At 39.6% G+C, this 19,493-nt stretch overlaps 1 protein-coding gene across 6 annotated transcripts in view; it reads right to left on the bottom strand.

Annotated features, from left to right (window-relative positions):
• The window catches only part of sema6cb (semaphorin 6Cb), a 157,757-nt gene that overhangs the window by 77,454 nt on the left and 60,810 nt on the right, over positions 1 to 19,493 (bottom strand). For 4 of the 6 annotated variants that reach the window (XM_077576262.1, XM_077576263.1, XM_077576261.1 and 1 more), the window contains one exon: positions 1,793 to 1,888. The gene's annotated coding sequence lies outside the window, so the exon portion shown is untranslated. Of the gene's footprint in view, positions 1 to 1,792; positions 1,889 to 4,612; positions 4,757 to 17,784; positions 17,852 to 19,493 lie in introns of those variants that run through there. The other 2 variants (XM_077576265.1, XM_077576264.1) reach the window with 2 other exon arrangements.

Here is a 19,493-nt window from a genome sequence, read left to right as displayed (position 1 = left end):
AGTAGTACGACTGTCTTACTAATAATATTTTATCCAGTATTAGTGCCACTTATGGTCTACTTAAGATGGATGAGGATGCTAAATAAATGCTCAAGCGGATGCGATATCCTACATCCATCCATCTGTCCGTTATGTCAAGCGAAAGGCAAACGTACAAGTGCACTCTGATTTGGTCAACAAAAGGTTTTTTAATTACATTTCCCAATCAAAAACTGATTTATAGACTATAGTCTTTGTCATATTTTGCCTGAGGAAAGACGTGTAATTACTACATGATCAGAAAGTCCCAGCCGTTTTCACTGAAGCAACCCCCTTCGCTCCCGGCTGTTTTATTGGATTTTGACTGATTTTGCAACACCCACAGAATATTGTGTTCTATTGCTACAAAAACATGGAACTTACCAAAAGATAGATTAGAGTCTCTTCTTTTATCAGGAAAAAAAGTATATTTGTATTTGTTTCTGTTTTGCAGCAATTGGCATTAGAATATAGCTAAGTTTCATCATTATTCACAAACTTGTTGAAAACACTGGGGAAAAGAGTTTGTTGCAACATGGACCTGGTTGATCTCTTATAATCTATAAAAACATGGAACCTACTATGATAGTATCTTCTTTCATCAGGAAAAAAAAAATATTTGTATTTGTTTCTGTTTTGCAGCAATTAGCATTAGAATATAGCTAAGTTTCATCATTATTGACAAACTTGTTGAAAACACTGGGGAAAAGAGCTTGTTGCAACATGGACCTGGTTGATCTCTTATACTCTGCTGCCACCTGCTGGCCATTTTACGTAATGACTACCATTGCTTTAAGCGACCTCTTCAGGTCAGAGGCTGCATCAAAGCTTTCTGTAAGCTCTAGCATAAAAAAAATAGAACATTCTTATAGTTTTTTGGGAGCGAATGAGTTAAAAGATAAAATGTTAAATCATTTGACGTGAATATTTTTACATTTGAGTAGTTTTTAAGCTATCAAAATAAAAAATACAAATTGAGGGGGAAATCGATCCTATTTTAAAAAGTGAATTTTCTAACATTTGCCAAACGCATCTGATTAGAGATACTAACTAAACTAATACCTGCTTATAATCTTATTTCCAACACAATCATGTAAGAAAAAACACTAATCCTTTGTGTACCATTAACATTTCATGAACATGACCGCCTGATGACTCGCTGTGTGCGATCGACTTTCTGGAACACAGTCGCCATACTGATAACGTCGATAATTTCATTATGTGAATGACTTGATGACTTGCTTTCGTCAACAGGCAACTAACTGCAAATACCTGTTTTCAATTCCCATCCTAAAATATCACATTATTATCGTTATACTGCACCCCCATGCCCCCAAAATTATTCAAAAAGATAATTATTCTTGGAACCTACAAGGTAAATATTTGCCTGGGGAAAAAAACTGACTTTTTCCAGTAGGATTCAGACTTTAATCTGGTAGTATAATGTTTGTTTTTGTGTTTTCGCAATGCTCCTTTGGTTCAATGCAAATCAAGATGAAGGATAATTTATTTATTTAAAAGCACAAAACAAGGAATGATCAACCTCTCTCTAACTTCGGTGTCCCTTTTTTTTCTGCTGTTTATCAGATTTGAACACCATACAGTAATCACGCGTCCCTAAAGCAGCATGAGCATTTTTTTTTTTTTTAGGCATTGTAGTTAGCGAGCACAAAGAGGATCAGTGTAGCGCACCAAAACTGTGCTCAGCAAATCAAACATTCCACCAGCGCTAATTACACAAAATCCGCTTTTTAAAAACGCAACCGCAGCTTACCTTAGGCCAGCTCAGCTCCGCTTAGCTTAGCATCCATCCATCCCCGGAGCGAGCCACAACGTAAAGCGGGTCCCACAGCGCAGAGGCCAAATGGTCCTGTGGAGGAACAAAGACTTCAGGTCAGCGAGTCTTTAGGTCTCTAAAGTGTCTCTATAAAGATGTTGTGTCAATTGAGAGCAGCAAGTAATGCCTGCTGCAGACTGAGAGCCATGGCTGAAAGTGACTCAACTGGACAATTGTTAAAAAAAAAATACAGTTTCTAACTCTTGGCTGCACACTAGGGCTGAACAAGTAATCAAAACAAAATTTTCTCCTCAGCGAGCAGAACGTGGACGGGGAGGGAGGAGGACGAAATACACACTGTACAAACACGACCGCCTTTTTATGCTGCTGATTTTTGTGCATTGTCGTATGAAAAGAAAAAAAATTGTTCCAGCAGGTACTAGCTAGCCCCAAGGACAACATGAGTAGCCCATAGTTTTGTTCCAAAAATAGTTAGTTAATAGACACTGACTTTCTAAGAATTAAAAATGAAAATAATGTTAACAGTTATTAATTTATTTAAACTTAATATGGTACATGTTTCTTTTGTACCAAATATTCTACATTTTGTTTAAAAATAAAATATATTGTGTTCAATGTAGAAATAAAACTTTTACTTTTATTGACCAAATATTTCAAAAAAGGTCATTTCAGAGCTGTAATTTTAATACCGTGATATTTCCGCTCATGGTTAAACGGCCATTATTTCCTTAGATTTTACATTTTGCAGCATCGTTTTTAATGGGTATCTCAGAACAAATCAAGTTCATGAACCGAAGAGCTACTATAATTCGTCTTTTTGTTTTTCTGGTGATGGTGAGGGTTAAATTTGACAAATGCGAGCAGCAGCCGTGCCGGAGCCAAATATGGGTGACAAACTTCCATTAACCTTTTTGGGGAGACGACGTCGGGAGCAGCGAGTCAGTTGGATCACCAGCCCAACGCGCTGATGATGGAGGTTCTGACCTCAACAGGAGCCAATTTCAAGTAGCACGGCCCGGAAGAAGCGCCATTGTCTCGATTAGCAAACGCCGGCTGCTCGCCACATGCCCACGTGCTTCAGGTTAAAAAAAAATGACGGCGCCCCACCTGCTGCGATATGTTATTGGAGGGCGGACAGCTTGTTGTAAAATATCACAAACTCCAAAAGCACACACAATGTGCAGCTGTAAACGGCAACATCAATTCAATTACTGTTGAAGCCGAACTCAGCTTAAATAATACGATTGGAGAAAAAAAATGGGATTTTTTTTTCCCCCCAACAAAAAGTTTTACTTTTTCCAAGATAAGTTGTATTTTAAAAACTAAAACAAAAAAGTTAGTTTTGGTCCTAAGAATGAACTAAAATCCCAAGGTGGAAAAAATACTTGAAAATAACAATTATTGCGTTAAAAAAAAAAGAAGAAAAAAATTGAGTGGTGGATTGGGTCCAACAAAAGAACTACAACTGCGAAACAGACCGATCCCCCAACTACTTGAAACATTTGAAGATTTTATTAATGTATTCATTTATTATAAAAGGCCTGTTGGCGGGACATCGCTGGATCGCCTTCCAAATGACAAAAAGCTTCTGGATGCGGCGACTTGACTTTCCATTCAACAATAAAGCACATGGAGCCGATTTTGTACGAACGAGCTTTGTAGCGGAACCAAGAGGCGCTTCGTCGACTCGGACCCACCGGGATTCGCTCCCGCTCGTCATCCATCACGGCCCGCTCTGTGTCATCTCGACATCCCTGCCAAAAAGCTTCCAAGCCGCAACTTGGAAGCGCGGCAAAGGAGAGAGGAATTGGAGCAGAGATTTGCTTGATTGGATCCGGATGTTTTACTTCGGGGCTTGTGGTCACGTGACCTCGCCCCGTCAGCTGATATTTGCTACAGAGCCACTGATTCGTCAGGTTGCTCCCTTCAGTTACACTGTGATGGACTCGCTGTTGTTTCCTGTACTACAAACGTGCATTTACCATTACATCCTCTTAAATGCTATTAGTGGAAGCTTAGCAGCCATTTAGACGAGGTAGCGAGCCCAGCAAGAAATTTTAGCCAATCATGTGAGATCAACCTTGCAGGAGGTCTGATGGTGTATCTTTTACAGCTTAAGACAATTATATTATTCCCACTTAAGGCATCTTTATTGCCTTGTGCTAAAACCTCAGCAGAATACAGCAAATCTTGTTAATTGCAAGGGATATGTTTGAAACCTAGGGTGATAAGGGCAAATCTGAAATATAGACGGATCATACTTTTTTCTTTTTTTTCTCTCCTATTGGCACCCCTTCCAGATGCTTTAAACATATTTTAACATATTGAAAGACACTTTAAAGTTCCTGAGCACAAGAAATGGGAAGCAATCGTATACCATCGTTTTGATGAAGTAGGGTTCAGCGTTCCCCCTAGTGCTTTATAGGCATGGCGAGCCGCCCTGGGAAAACTAGTAGTTTGGAATTGAAAAATCTCTTTTGTGACTCCAGTGCTAGAACATTTCTGACAACTCATACATTCGATTGCATCATTGCCGTAAGACCGCAACTCCCATACCCTTGTACTATATATTTGTAATCAATTTCCCAAGTCTTCAGTGATGTCTCCATTCCAATTTGTGTTTATTGTCTTTTTGCTCGTGTTCCTTCCTTCCACTTCCCAAGGCAGTGAAATTTGAGCAAACGGCTCATAAAAAATGGCTGAAAGGGGTTTGTGGCATTAAGCCAACTGACCATGTGATCACCTGGCAATGTCCAGCGAACGTCCAAACAAACTCTGCACATTTCTCACTCTCACCATCAGGCTTCTCCCTAAGCTAACAGCCATCCTTTTGTGCCTCCCACAAAGTCTTCATTTCCAGGGTTTCCAGGTGGCCCCGATCCGTCGCCACCTCGCGGGAAGTCTCTCCAGCTGAACCTCGCCCTCCTGACAACAGTCTCCTTCCATCCTTCCTCCCTCCCTCCCTTACAGCAGCGTTTCGCTAACCCATTTATTCATTTCCCCTTCAGTCGGCTGTGACACGAGAGGCGTCGGGAAGCCTTGTTCCCGCCGCGGAAAGTGTAAGAGGAGGAGGGGGGCCAGAATTAGCATAGCATAATTACAAGACGCGAGCCGTCATTTGGCCCAGAGCTTCCCCGGTGCCGTTGACGGCCACTCCATGATAGCCGAGATGAATGTCGGAATTCAGGCTGTTAGTTTAACTGATGGTGCATTCGGGGCCGTAATAAACGCGGGCGGCTCGCCGACACTTTCCAGAGAGCATTATCATGCTAATGCAAGCTCGGAGGAGATACAGCGCAAAGTAACAACAAAAAAAAAAAAAAAGATATCATGGAGAAAGAAGAGGAGACAAAGAGGCGCGCACATCGCTCGCTTGCCCGCCGCTGCCCCCGCAGGCGGGGAGACAAATGGACTCGGACACTCGGTTCATTAAGAGAACACGGTCTAATTAAAAAGATCTCGCTGGTGAACGAGCGACCTGTGCCTCTTTGCTCATGTCATTTGATTAAAAGAGCAGCTCGGATGGGTCGGCAAGTGGACTATCGTTTCCGCCATTTCAATGAGACAACCATTTACAATTAGGGAAGCCTATTATTAAACACTACACGATAAGTCGACGTGATCAGGGCGAGCTGGTTCAAGACGGTCAGGATTCATCATGTCCGATGACGTCAAAACTGATAACGAGGGGCCTGATTGAACATCTGGGTCCTGAATTGGAATAATTTGACGACAAGAGTGAAGCCTGGTACACTGTTAAGAGTTATATTGACTGATTCAATCCAGTCAGCCGGTCGGCTTTATCTTGTAATATTGTATTGATCTATTATTGTGTCTTGATAAGTTCGGTGCTTAAAAAGTGATGTCCACATATTTACAAATCAATCATAGTTCCATGAAACATGATAGGGATAAAACCACAGATTTTGTTTTGGTAGAATTTTGTGAAGTTGTCGTAGTGAACGCTTATAAGACTGCAAGTCAGTGTTTATTAAGTTAATTAACTGAAATAGATGAACTGCCTTCATATTAATTCATGGCTCATTTTCCTTAATTTTAGCATCAAGCAAGTCTAACCTATTGGACCAAAAATACTTTTTGTAAAATAAATCAAATATTTATTTATTGTAACATAGATCAAGTTTTTGCTCGTGTTTGTTAAAAATAGATCGGAAAAGGACCTTGATTTTTTTTTTTTTATTAAAAAAATTGCAATTAGATTATTTTCCAAAATTGTTTGGTCCTAATCTTTAGAGACATCCGACAATTAGGCTTTTGCAGTCTTTCATGGGAAGGGAGGAATTAGGCTCTTATCAGTGTGTGTAGACATGATTCATAACATCAAATTCGTTGAGCGGCAACAAAGCAAACACAATCATCAAAAACAATGATGTAGTCTTTTACATCAGATTGTAGGCAATCAAGCGCTGATTGGACAAAGAAATGGGACAGAGTGTTGCTATTATTATCACTTAATGATTGCATTCAGTGGTGGGAACTGCAGACAACAATTTTAAGGTATTATGAAGGAAAAAAAAATGTAATCGTGCGGCATGCGGGTCATCCAATTAATCAATAGTCATTCAATCAGAAGAAGATGTGATTCCAGTGTTGACAGCAAACATTTGATGTGTGCAAACGTGTGACTGGAAAAGAGCTACAAGATGAGTCAAGCAGATTAAATTGACTTTAATTAAAGCAAAAGACGACCAAGCAACGTGTTCTGCGTGTCAATGACAAAACTCTTGATTGTCTCGTCAACAGAGTGAAAGCTTGTTCCCGGAGCGGGAAAACAACATTTACATGATGTAGTGCTGGGATAAACTAACACACTGCGTTGGGTTTCCACCAAGCGGATCGGTTCAGTTCTGATGAGGTAAAACCGGGGTCTGCTATGGTGATGGCGTTGTGAGCTACAGTGTGTGAATGGCGTGACTTCCTATCATATCGGCAAGATAACTTGAAATCCATTCATGAATTATGGATTGAGAATGATAACCACTCAGATTGCACTGGCAATAAACTGGCTTTAAAAACAGGGTGGTCGACTTTTGCGATCAAGCACCACAAGTGACACAATGAGCGGTTGGTGTGTTTGCGAAGATTTTTACCCCTAGAGTACATATCAAATTGCACATATGGTTAAGTATCATTGTGATATACAATTATGCGTACTGCATATACTATATTTTTTTTATGGACACGTCGTCATTCTGTACATTCATAATTTTTCTTCAATTATATTGTTTTAATGATAATGAGAAGCCAAAATCACAATTACATTTTGATTAATTGCCCAGTCCTGCAACAAATAATACAAATTATCACAATATAATGATAACAGGGATGTGATTTGACCAAAGTGAAATTATCTGAAAATTTAGCCGGGGGTCTGGGGGCCGCTGGCACCCAGCTAGGTCCAGGGCAGTGCCCTGGTGGGGGGACAAGGGGGGCTTTGGCCCCCCGGAGCTCATGGGTTTTCCGTGTTTTTAAGTACTTTCAATGCACTCACATGACAAAGAAATAGACAAAACAACAGCATAAATTTTCAATGTATATTGAACTATCCCATATAAAATGGCAGTTTTAGTCAACTCAAAATCAGTCACATTCAAAAACATTGGACTGCCTTTGCTTTTAAAAACTATCACTGAGAAGATCATCATATCTAACTAATGTGATTACTAAATTAACACATAAATAATGTTGAAGAGTTCAAATTTCATGAACAAATAATTGTATCATGACCAAATGAAAAGTAACTCATATTAGAGCATACCACAAATGTCTTTGTTATAGCAGAAGATGTTATCTGTCGGAGTCAATGAACTACTAAAAAAAAATAAAAAAATAAAAATAAAAAAATCGGAATTTTTTTTTTGGGGGGGGGGGGGGGTAAAAAAAAAGCGGAATTCCGCGAATTAGCGGAAAAATCACATCCCTGTGATAAGCAGATTGACTTGTTATTGTCAGTATCGGGTGGGCTGCATTCAAGAAGTGGGCCGTATGTGGCCGTGCTTTACCAACAACCACCTCATTCACAAATACTCATTCGGTCATAATTATCCATTGTCCAATCAAAACAGTGTTAATAATCCAAAATCAACTAAAAACCTGTTACACAGGTTCTCCCCTCTTGTCTGTGCCAATTATACACAACAGCGGAAGGAAAAATGTCAAGTCAACCTTGCCAGTTTTCAAATGGATCATTTATAATTATAGCTCTGATGTGTTAATTTTGTTTGAAAGAGAAAGATGTGAGATGCGATGGAGAGTGTGACGACTCTCGTGCGGCTATCGAGCAAGTCTTCCCAATTGAAACGTAATAAAAATGTGTACCGTACCAAAGTGAACTGAACTACACCCAATTGATGGAAACAAGTCCTGCAGCAAACAGAACCAGAACAAGTCAGACAGGTGGCTTTACTTCTATTATAATCTGGGAAGTGTAATTTTTATGTTCTTATGGCAAATGCTTTTTGGGGCCTAATTTGGGCTCATTATGCGGGAATTATGAGCAGCTCATCCAGGACTCATATTGCATTTTAATTAGAATATTTAAGATGCCACACAGTAACATAAAACTGATTCAATTATTCCCAGCAACCCCTGGAAACTAATTTCTATAATCTGCTTTTACTTTTGATTGTTAGCAACAACCATCATATGACTTCCGCTTGGCAAACATCACAGTAAACATTCTTTATCTAAATCTATTAAATTCATCTGCAATAAAATGATGGACTCAGACAATGGAATAATACTACAATATGTCATAAACTATGGGATAAAACTGAAATCAAACAATCAAAGATGGAATAAATCTAGGTTTTTTTTATGTATTTTGATTCAGATGTTGATCATCAATGAGTGAGATCGGGCGATATCATATTTAGAGCTGCTCACTTATGATTATATTAACTCATTCACTCCCAGACATTTTCATTGAAGCAACCCCCTTCGCTCCCGGCTGTTTTGCTGGATTTTGACAGATTTTGCAAGGCCCACAGACTATTTTGTTCTATTGCTATAAAAACACGGAACCTACCAAAAAAAAGATTAGATTCTCTTCTTTCATCAGAATATAGCGTAGTTTAATCATTATTCACAAATCTGAGAAAAGAGCATTTTTTGCAACATATCCCGAGTTGAACTCTTATACTCTGCTGCCACCTGCTGGCCGTTTTTGTAATAAATACCATTGCTTCAAGCATTCTCTTCAGTCCAGAGGCTGCATCAAAGCCTTCTGTATGCTCTAGCGTAAAATTAAACCTTATAAAACGTCCAAATACGTCTTTGGGAGCATGGTATTATTTAAAATAGAACGGATTGATACGTTTTTGGGAGCAAATGAGTTGATAATTGATTCCTCTGTATATACTTTTTTGAATAATTGACGAATCATGGAATAAAACTATGGAATCTAGCTGGAATAAAATGCTGCAATAAAACTATGGAAATAAGACCATGGAAAAAGCTGCAGAGATGAAAGAAAACAATGGACTAAGACTGTCATACAAGTATGGACAAAAATTCTGGAATGAAACTATGGAATAAGACTAAAACTATGTAAAAAGATTATGGAAAGTAATCTGGAACGACTTCAGAATACAAATATGGAATAAGATCCTGGAACTCATCTACAGCATAAAAGTATGAAATAAAAGTCTGTGTTATTAGTGTTAATTTGACACTTTTGTCAGACTTGTTGAAGGGGGGGGGGGGGGTTGTTTTTGCCTGGTTGGACGTCTGCCGGCTTGGAATTTATGTGACACTAAGCGAGCCCCCCCTCCTTACCACCGTCCTCCCCCCATAACACCCCCCCCCCCCCTGTCCCTCCCTCGCGCCCTCCCTCCCTTCAAATATCTGTTTAAAAATAGACCGAGACGTATGGAAAGCAGCCTGGAGTTCTGAGGAGGAGCGCGCTGACTTCCAAGGCAAATATTGCGCACATATGGAGAGCGTTAAAGAATTAACGGCAATAAAAAAAAAAAAAAAAGTATTACACAGCACGCACGCGCTCTCAACACCTTCCACGCTTATGCAGGGATGCTCATCTTAGGAGGGGACGAAGTATAAAATTGACTTCATGTCTTCTATACAAATAGCAAGCTGCGTGTCCGGAGGGCCTGTGAAATCAAACAAGCATGTAAATCTTTGGTTATCTGATTCGTTGTGAAAATGTAACGCCACAATTTGTCTTATAAACATAATAAGCAACTCCACGCCGAGTTTCTCAGCAAATGACGGTTAGGCAGAATTTCCGGAGCAAAGAACCACTTTGACGCAATGGCCCAAGCGCTAAAAACTAAAGATAAGCAAAGCTGCAGTGTTGACACAGATTCTCGTTAGCTTCTGATAAAGCTTTTACAACAATGTTCACTGTTATTGACGTAAGTTTGGGGGTGGGCGGGGGGCCGGGGGGGGGGGGGGTATGATTTTCATGTTCATCGATGTCATGCGCCACAATGCTACATTCAAGTGTAGTTCGGCGTTTTGGTGATGGAATGCTATGAGTGCAGGCTTTTAGCGTGTGCGTGGGTGGGATACTGTTAAATTAGCCAGCGGTGACTTTGCACAAGGACGTGCCGCATATTCTAAAACACACCAAGTACCACCTAAAAAAAAATACGTAGCTCTCCAAATAGCGACGAAACATATTGGGGAATAAAAAAAAAAATGAAAACAATTCATTCCTAAAAATTAAAGCTGCTCTGACATGATGCAGTTTGGGTACTAACAACAATTAAAAGTAAGACAAAAAATGTACTTGGAATTTTAAAAACTAATGGTTCTCAAATATTAAAAGGCAAAAGTATTGTAATTGTTTAGTGAAGGCAAGATTTTTTAAACTACTGGATTAAACAAACTTCATTCTAATATGTTGGATTGGATTTCTTCTTGTAAATGTAAATTGTATATGTATTTATTTCAGAGATTCTTTCACGTACCACAAGAGGGAGCCTGCGTACCTCTAGTGTTATGGCACATTTTGAGAACCACCGTGCTTGGTTTTATCTTTTCATTTGTCCTGTTTTTCTAGAGATGATCAAAATTTATTGATTAATTAAGATTAATCAATTCTTTTAACTCATTCACTCCCAGCCATTTTCACTGAAGCAACCCCCTTCGCTCCCGGCTGTTTTACTGGATTTTGACTGATTTTGCAAGGCCTACAGAATATTGTGTTCTATTGCGATAAAAACATGGAAACAAAAGAAAGATAAGAGCATTTTCTTTCATCAGGAAAAGTGAATATTTCGATTTGTTTCCGTTTTGCAGCAATAGAATTTAGCTAAGCTTCAATATTATTTACAAATCTGTATAGAGCTGTGGGTAAATTAGCTTTTTTTAACATGGCCCTGGTTAATCTCTTTTGCTCTGCTGCCACCTGCTGACCGTTTTTTTAATAACTACAATTTCCTCAAATGTTCTCTGCAGTTGAGAGGCTGCATCAAAGCCTTTTGTATGCTCTAGCATAAAAATAAAAATTAACATTTAAAAAAAAGTATAAATATGTCTTTTGGATGCTCAAAACATTTATCAATAGAACGTATTTATACTTTTGGGAGCAAATTAGTTAATAATTGAATAAAAGTTTAGAGCCGTTGTTTAACTTAAATTTATCAAAAGCCTCCTATTTCAGCCCCTCAGCAGTTATTATTGTCAGATTTATGTAGTCTTTCATGAACGCAAGCTGATTATTTTTTGTGTTTAATCAAATTGAGACACGAGTGAACATCTGCTCTTATTTTGGAAAACAATGACCGAACCATTAACTGAATCAGTTTCAAACAGTTGGTGAGTACAAGATCATTCACTGCGTTGTAATATTGATTCATTGTTGTTTTAATCATTAAGCGATACCAAATAAATAATTAACATAACATTAAATAACATAAACTGGTTAAATAAGGCCAAAAGTCAGGCGAAAAACTTTCATGCAAAACAAAATCGTATCTGATCATTCGGTTGGAATAATCGACAGAATAATCCACTCTAAAAATCTTTGATTTTTAACGATTTCAATTATCTCACTTTTAAATCATTTCTGTGCCTCTGTAAAGGACTCGCTTGTTTTCCGTGCACGTTCTAGTTCCACAAGAAAAAGCCAGCGAGATCCATTCCTTTGCTTGTCAATCAAACAGAAAGCTGGACTCACCTCTGGCCCGCCCCTAAAATTAGCCAATTTAACCAGAGCAAGAAATATGCTGTAAATATATCTATAACTGATGATGCTTGCGGTATTTTCTTGAAAGCATACAAATGACATATTAGGACACCTGAGAACTATTTAGAATTGAAGATAAACGACTGTCAAGGTCAAAGGTGAAAAGCTTGGTAAGGCGTCTCGCTATGAAAAATTACATTAAATACGTGACGAAGGAGGCGCTGGCGGGGCTTTGAGGTGTGTTGGGGTGGGGGGTGGGGGGTTAGAGAAGAGAAAAGTCATTTTGGACTTTTAATTTCTTGCTTGGTTTCACATCTGCGGGCCATAAAAAGCTTCATTTTGTGAGACGGCATGGTGACTCCTCCCCTTCACGCTGTTATGCTAATTGCTTTAGCAGAGATGTGACGACTGCTTTTGTCTTCATCGACGGCTTTTCTCAAACGCTCAAACTTTCTTTCCCCGACTGGCTTTTCACACAAATTCATGGCGGAGACTTGCTTCCGAGACCCCCTGACACGCACGAAGCGCGCCGGCTGTCAATCAATCAACCAAATCGACCTATTCAATCCAAAGACGTCTTCTTCTGGACGCAGTGACCTTTGAGGACATCAATTTCTGCAGCCACCTCTTTGTGACATTTGATGTCAACTAAGCTCTAACAAGACGACATCATACAAGGTCCTGTTATGATTTGACATTTAATCAAACACTAAATATCAACGTAATGGAAAATGTCTATAGGTTATATAATTAAAACACATAACCTGTATATTCAATAGTTAGTATTTACATATTCAACATAGTGTAGTAAGATGGTATTATAATGTTTTATATTGTTGTTTAAATAAGGAAGAATGACGCATGCAACTTTGGCAAAAGAAAAGTTCGGACTCAGTCTGCCTCAAATTACTTATGTTATGCTTATGATACGTTTGACCATTATGTATCAAACATATCGATGTTTGAATTTGAGAATCGACCTCAAAAGGTAAGGTTGACAGCTCAAGCAGTATCGATCTCTACTTGACGTGAGGGTTAATGATCTCTCTTCTCATCTTCCATATTTAAATATTTATCGGTTGAGTAATGAAAGATATTATAACATTTTTAATACCTAATTTCATATATCAACCATTGTTACACATTATTAACATTCCAATTCTTTATATTAACCTTGTCGAGATGTTTTGTGTCCTTAGTAGAGCAGAAGGTGTTGATTTCGGTATAATCTGACCTTAAACTGGGTCATACTATTTAGTCTAAAAAAGTTCCTTCTCAGCGCTTTGTGCGAAAACACATTTCGGTCTTGAAAACAAAATTTGCTTTGAAATAACACACACACACTCTTTACTTTCTTCATCAGTCACGGCCACCGTAAATTTGGTTCAACTTGTTTGTGAGATTTTGTTATGGGGAAAAATAGAACCTTCAACTATATAACATATTCAGTCCCGAACACACACCCAAATCTGACCTTGTTTATGCCATCTGCTCACGGAAAAGTACCAGAGAGTATGTTTAGTCTACAAATAAAAGAGAGGAGGTCCTAAAATTATAAAAGCCGTTCGACACCCGGAAGAGGTACATTTGACGCTCTGAAATCCCACGTTCTTTAAGTGATGAAATCGGAAGCTGTTGGAATGCCCAGAGATCTCGGAAAGATTAAAAATCATTTTTGCAAAGGTGTATTTTTCTTGCATTAAACCTATCCTCATTTTTGGAACACGCAAAGAGGACAAAATTCCATATATTCCTCTTCAGTAATCAAATCAAGAGCATTTTCACTGAAGCAACCCCCTTCGCTCCCTGCCGGTTTACTGGGTTTTGACTGAATTTCCAAGGCACACAGAATATTGTGTCCTATTGCTATAAAAACATGGAACCTAACATGAAAGTCTCTTCTTTCATCAGGAAAAGACTTTATCGGTTTCCGTTTTGCAGAAATTAGCATTCGAATATAGCAAATTTCATCATTATTCACAAATCCGTTTAAAACACTGCGGAAAAGAGCTTGTTGCAACATGGCCCTGGTTGATCTTTTATACTCTGCTGCCACCTGCTGGCCGTTTTTTGTGTGTGTAATAACGTTCTGCAGGAGCCTCTCAGCTGTGTTCGAGGAGGGAGACGTCAAAAACACGCAGGACTGCGGCTCTCGAGGACCGAACTTGCCTACCCCTATTCTAGCATAAAATACATTTCTTTTTCTTTTTTTAAACGTATAAATACGTTTTTGGGACCATGGCAATATTTAAAATAGTAAGTCTTTGGGAGCTAATGAGGTGGTCGTACAATCCGTAATTTGATCAAAGCTTTTAGGAAAAACACGCACAATACTTCTCGTTTGAATGCATCATGAAAGCTCCTTTCAGTAAGCATCAAAGAAACTGAAAAGCGGGAAAAATGTCCTTAAAGCAGAACAATATTTCACAGAACGTCAGGCATTATGCAAGCCACACGAAAAACCTCATCATCAAAAACCGAACCATCAAAACCTTTATCATGATTTTTCTTTAGCTTTTTTCCCCACATTTAGCATATGATGTGGCGCAACAAAGCAAATCAATACGCAAACGCATGTATGCCGCCGGCTATTTCCTCACACGCTGGCTTTCGTTTTTCCATGCCGCGAGGAGAGCGAGTGAACGAGCGGATATGTTGACGTGCTCTTGTCCGGGTTTGAAATAAACGCGGCCGAGGTGCATTGTGGGTAGACTCATCAAACAATCATGCTGACAAGCCAACACAAGAGGTCCACTCGTATGCACTCAATGCGGTTCTGACAGATGGCGTCAAGGCGAGTCTGCGGTGGCTTGGGTGGTTTCCGTGGTAACCCCTTCGCTAAATCTGACCACGGCACAGACAGATGTCAAACAGGTTTGGGCGATATGGCTACAATTAGGGACGATCAATACCACTTTTTCAAACTGATACCAGTACGAGTACTCAACTTGAGTATTCAGTGATACTGATACAAAATACGAATACCACTAGTACATAAAATACCCCCTCCAAAAAACACAGAGATAATTTTAATGAAAGACATAAACATCCAAAAAATAGCATTTTCCCCTTAAAATTATGGCCAAGTTTCTATTCTTCTGATTTCTAGTTTCTGATGGCAAAACATCGGCTACAGTTGATAGCAATACCTTTAAATAAGGCTGGTATCAGCACCGATAAAGATATTTGATATCAGTACTCACCCATCCCTACTTAAAATAAAATCGACTTAAGATTTTTTTAAACCAAAAACTGTAATAGAAAAAGCAAATGACAACAACATTATTGATAACTAAATGTTTATTTATTTATTTATTTATTTTACCCAATACCAAACATTCTTTGAAACTTGTCTTGTCTGTAACTTGCCTCAACTTTCCTATAAATAATGGAAACAAATTATTTTTTGGTTCCTTTTGTCAAACCTTGTACGAAAACAAAAAAATATCTCTCTGCAAAAAAATAATTTAGTTTTAAATTTACAGCCATGTCCACACAGAAAAAGGAGCCTATCTTTGTATTTATTTTTTATTTTTTTAAAGTTTCCCATTAACACAGAATTGTTTCCAAAAAATGTGTGTGTCCACCGTACGCAACAAAAAATGTAAACCTACAACAATGGGAATGCAAAACAAGCAAGAAAGGAGACGATCCGACTGACGGCAAATTACAAAACAGCAGGGGAATGTTATCGACTGCAACTCCTGCGGTGGATTTAAGAACATGTCCAATATACTGTCCTCCATCTTCAATTATTGGTAGTGGTGTCAGCACACGGTTACGTGAGCAAAGGGACTGCTGTGTCATCCTCTCAGGGAAGATGCGTATGGGTTGTAAACAAGGAAACACAAGGGCATCGTTTTCAGATTTATACACTCTGCGACCTGGCTTCCAAATTAATTGTATTCAGGCTCCCAAACTGCTGGTTTCGTATGGATGCAAAGGAAAAATAATAATAAAAAAATAATAATAATTTTACAGACGCACTTAAACTAATTTCTATGTGGCCTTGGCCTCATTCCATCGAAAGAGTGGCCAAACTAGCCACTAATGAGCCATTTTGCCACCACAGGTGAACGAGTGGTTGCCATGCAAGCTGCTCAGTCACCAGACACACCTGGCAACTCTATTGAGACTTGACTCACCAGAGGGGTAAATAGGAGACTCTACATCTAAAATTTAAGATTTGAGGAAGCCTTCTGGTTTAACGGTAAACACGAAGAGTCGCCCGTTTCCTTGATTCAACCACTGTGGATTATAAAATGAGTCATCAAGCCTGCATGGCTGAGCTGGTGCACACGTAAGAGTAATAATGTAGCACCTTCAGATCGTATGCTCTTTTCTCATGAAGAATTGAAAAGGTGATCAGGAACTGAAGTTGAAGAATAGCCACTCGAAGGGTTTACAGAAATGCGCTATTCGTGTCGTTTTCGGATGTGGATACAGAGACCACACTAATCCAATATTTATACAACTAAAAACTTTAAAATTCAATGACTTGATGGAATTTAACCGCCTTAAAATAATGTATAAAGCCCATCATGAAACTTTACCAACTAACATGCAAATAAATAAAAAAAATTATAAGGGAAAGTGAGTACAAATTAAGAGGAACATATATTTTTTCCAAACCTACATACAGAACAAAACAAAAAGAACGATGTATTTCAATTTAAGGTATCAGTTTGTGGAACAATCTGGATTATAAAACCAAATCATCACAGTCCATTTGTATTTTTAAAAAATGTATGAAAGCTAAATTACTGGAAAATTATATATATCACAAGGCAATGCTCTTGAATCATTTTGTTTGTTACCAAATAGCCTCTTGACTGCTTAATAACATTTATTTTGTGTTGACTATTATTAATAATAAAAAAAAAATATTCATTTTTATTCAAATTTTCTTTTTGATCACTTCTTTCTGTCCCCTTTTATTTCTTTTTTTAAAAGAATGAAATACAAATTTTGAATTGAAAAAAAAAAGAAAGAAAGAAAAAAGGATTAGAAATGTCGCTAATTTGTTAATATGTTTTTGTAGACTATCTCTGCTCTGTTCACCGCCAAGTTGCTAGTGTAAGAAGAAGAGACAAACTTGAATTCATCAATAAAATCGATTAGTTGTCTAGCTCTAACGTCATGTGCCTGGCCAGCATGCCACAGAAGGGTTAAAGCTTCCCCGCCACTGAAAGTGAGCCCCTCTAGACCGGACTCTCCGACGCCTGACACTCAGCCAACTTTGTGGTCCAGAGCCGACCGCCATCTCCTATTCGGGCCTCGGACTGAACTCCGAGTGGGCCCTAACCAACAAGCGGTCGGATGAGGGGAAGCTGCTACTGCTGCCATGTTTGTGGAAGCGCGACGGCAGTTAAAAGCCAAAATGGATGCTGGCGACCACCTCGCCGGTGATAGGAACAGGAGGTTCTAATTTCGCAGTTGTTTGAACTTTTATAATTACCGTAAAATCTTTGATAACTTCTGCTAGCCTGTCTATAGCATTTCACACAGTTAGCATTAAGCTAACTGACATTGACAAATGAAAATTTAATTAAATCATCATAGGCACTTGTGATATATAGAAAGAAAGATAGAGATAGAAATTCCTCATGTCCTGGATTTTCCCAAACAGGCATCCTAAGTGCTCTGATTGGTCGCCTGGTTGCTGTGGGCGACGGCGGTCTGCTAGCGGAATAACTTCCATCCGCCGCCTTCTTTCCTTGCGTCTTTAAAACCCGCTTCATAACTGCCCGTTTTACCGAGCTTGAAATGCTTCCATGTTTGAGCCGCGCACGCCCACCTGCATGGCACTTCATCCGACTCCATGTTCCCCAAGGGCCTCCCCGGCCGGCCCCCCGCTGCCTCCTTCCCCGAGTCGTCCTCCCTGCTTAGCAGCCTAATTTCAACCACCATTACCCCGAGGGCTGTTAAAGAGGTGCCATCTGCAGCAGAGGACCCAAAAACGAAAAACCCAACGTCGGGGATGGAAATGGGAACTAAAATGACACACAGTGATTAATGCGCCATTACCTGCGCCGACTGAGATGGCGACCAATCATAAGCAGGGGAAGTCACGTGGCGTCAACATGGACAACCTTCACAGTATCTGACAAAAGTGCCATATTGAACTTCTAGTATGAGTGTGATAACACCAAATTTAACACACCTGCTCCCGGGTCACACCCGAATCCTTGCAACACGAATGTCTCACATGACACCAGAGAAGGAAAGGCTAATTTTCACTTAGTGGTGTACTCACTTTTGTTGCTGGCTGTTCAGACAGAAATGGCTATTGAGTCGTTTTGAGGCAACAATAAATTGTAACAAAGTTTTTCCAGTGTTGTCCGAAAAGATCAAATAAAATATTTACAAATTCTGAGAGTCATCTGACCAAAACCTTAGAAGACAAAACGACTTCATGGAATGCTGAATGAAATGCTGACTGCACACAGACACAAGTTGCCTACAGTCAAGCGAACAAACTGGACGCTGAGAGCGAAACCTGAGCTCACTATCGTCATCATTATCATCATCATCATCATCATCATCCTCATCTGTCGTCGCCAGGCAAAAACCCTACACCCCCCCCCCCCCCCAAATAAACAACAATACCAGATGGAAATGGAAACTAAAATCACACACAGGGATTAACACTCCAGTGGCTCACAGCAAAGTATACACATTCTTTGGCCTGAGCCAGTTTTTCAGGAGATATTGGAGGAAGGTTAAAAAAAAAAAAACATTCGAAAATGTCAATTCGCTAATGTCATATTTTGAATTTGTGGGGGTTCACTGCACTACATTTATCAATAGGATTGTTTCTCGAACCAATCCAATTTCAAATTTGTCTTCACAAGACTGGGATTGCTGGCCCTCGACAATGTCAGCCTTTGTTTGTCTGATTGGTTGGCAAGAGCCAAACTCGTTAGAGATTTATTTTAATGAAATGTTATGTTATTGTCACATTATTAGATCAATATTGTGAACTGCTCTAGATGACGGTCCAAAGTGCAGTTGTGTGCTATTGTATTGCGTGTTATATTCTATAGCGTGACATGGTAGTGATGTTCTTAAAAGGTGAATTAAACCCCCACTGAAGGCCCAGGTGCCGAATCCACGGTCTGCCACTGCGTCGCCACAATCCGAGACCAACTTGATGGACTGGTGAATGGATGAAAGCCAAATGGAAGCAAACAAATTGGACCCTCAGAGCGGAACCCGAGCTCGCCATCATCGCCGTGATGTCACTGCAGCAGCAGCAGACGGCGAAGCCAGGTCAATCGAATTCTCCTAGGAATGAGCTGACAAGTTGAACGGCAGCCACAGAGGCAACGGTGACTTGTCGTGCACGCGCACTGACAGCTGCCCGCGCGTGCACAAAAGACAGGCTGACCTGCTCCCAGCATCTCCTTCCCTAGCGCAACTGGAAGCTCGCTTGCTCTTTTTGTGCAGCAGCAGAACAATGCTTGTGAGAACAATGAGCTCATCGAGCCGCTCGGACCTGGCAGG

The sequence above is a fragment of the Vanacampus margaritifer genome, chromosome 9 (genome assembly GCF_051991255.1).
Source record: "Vanacampus margaritifer isolate UIUO_Vmar chromosome 9, RoL_Vmar_1.0, whole genome shotgun sequence".
NCBI lineage: Eukaryota > Metazoa > Chordata > Actinopteri > Syngnathiformes > Syngnathidae > Vanacampus > Vanacampus margaritifer.
The sequence above is the reverse complement of the archived record's forward strand: the minus strand, read 5'-3'. Positions and strand labels throughout refer to the sequence as shown.